The following is a 2030-nucleotide window of genomic DNA, read 5'->3' on the forward strand; positions in this document are numbered from 1 at the left end:
ACACTCTACAGTGGTGGACAGTAACGGAGTAGTTTTATTTCGTTACTGTACTTAAGTACATTTTTCAAGTATCTGTACTTTACTGGAGTAGTTTTAGCATTTTTAGAGTGTAGCCAGGCTGTGGACATATATGTGACGGGTAGTTGCACGGGTAAATCTGTAGCAATAGCCAAAAATACATTGTATGGGTCAAACTTATTGATTTTTTAGAATATTAAGATGTTCCATGAAAATATTTTGTAAATTTCCTACCATAAATATATCAAAACTTAATTTATGATTAGTAATAGGCCTATGCATTGCTAAGAACTTCATTTGGACAACTTACATCTTTAAAGGCGATTTTCTCAATATTTTTTCACTCTCAGATTCCAGATTTTCAAAAGTTGTATCTCAGCCAAATATTGTCCTATCCTAACAACCCATACATTATTTATTCAGCTTTCAGATGATGTATAAATCTACATTTTAAAAAAATGTACCCTTTGACTGTTTTTGTGGTCCAGGGTCACATATGTTGGTCTATAAAATCACTTGTTTACATAGGCTAGGCTACTTGACTTTAAGTTACTTGACAGAATACCGTAGTACTTTTTGTTAAACCCTGCCAAAACAAATGCAAAAATATTGAGAAAGTGAGTCATGAAACTACAAAATCAACATCTGAGCTCAACAATTTTCTTTATATTCTCCGCAAGTTTAACGGAAAATCCCCTCAAAACTAAGTTTAGAATACAGATATATCCTATATAAACAATTGCCTTCGGTTCCCAAGAGCCTGAGCAGGAGGCTTTTAACATGGTATAATATTCTCTTCACAGCTTGTGTTTGTTGTTATGGCCTCGCAGCGGCAGCCGGTAACCGGGCGCGTTAAACTCGTGGAGGCGCGCGGGGGCCGCACGCGCAGCTCTTTCAAGCGCGCGAGAGAGGTTCTGCAGGTGCGAGCGCGAGCAGAAGGACGAGATTAAAGTGTCTCCCTCCACCTGTCTCTCTCTCTCTCTCTCTTTCACCTCCATCTCTCCGTTTGACGGGGTGAGGAGCGTGAGGCAGATTTGTACCGACAGCACCGCGCGCATTCTCCAGTCAAACGGCATAAAAGGCGCGCGGCTGATCAAAGCGCGCGCTGCGGCGCCCGTCTCGCGGGTTCACGACGTTTGAAGGTTAAAACAAAAAACCGACTCGCAACCGCTATTTACATTTTACTCTACTCCGTTTTGCATCTGGATAAAAACTTTTTTTTTTCTCTCCACCTCACTCCTGTTCAAAATCTCTGAAGCGCTCCAAAAAACTTTTCTGCACAAATAACAACATTAATACGCAAATATAGAAGTAGGCTAGAGGCGTGACGCTCGTTTGGAAAAATATTGGAATTAATTCGTTTAAAAAATATTTTAATGAAGCCGACGTTTTACGGAATGTGAAATGATGGCAAACGAGCAGTTTGAGGGAAAACAACCTGCGTCGCGAAGGGGGGGCGGGATGAAACGGTTCAGATGGGACCGTGGCGCCGTTGCGGTTCAGTCCAACGGCGATATTTGTAGTTCATCTTCTGAGGAGTTGAAACGCTTCATTTACACACCAAGGGATTCGCGGCGCAGTAGGATGATCCTCTGGGTGCTTATGAATACAATTACACAGTCTGTAAACAGCGCGCCGCTTATGAATGTGCGCAAAACTTACGCTACGCGTGACGTAACGCTGCGCCAACACGAGGCCACCCGTCGCTAGAGCGCCTTTTATTCGACTTATGACTGAGGGCTATGTTATTATTTCTAGAATATAATATTACAGTAGCATTACTAACAAAAAATAGGCTACTATTATTTTATATTCATATAAAATAATAGTGCCTCAAAAGTAGAACCAAAAATACGAACTACAGAGCTGTTTAGCATCATATAAAGTTCATATAATATACATGTATATAGCTATGTTACAAGGGGTGTAATTTGTACTAATTGTACTAAGAAAGACTTGAGTGGAAAGGTGTGTCCCAAAGTTTGTGTCCCAAAAATGTAAAAATAAATAAA

Source organism: Sinocyclocheilus anshuiensis, unplaced genomic scaffold (genome assembly GCF_001515605.1).
Source record: "Sinocyclocheilus anshuiensis isolate Anshui unplaced genomic scaffold, SAMN03320099.WGS_v1.1 scaffold2275, whole genome shotgun sequence".
NCBI lineage: Eukaryota > Metazoa > Chordata > Actinopteri > Cypriniformes > Cyprinidae > Sinocyclocheilus > Sinocyclocheilus anshuiensis.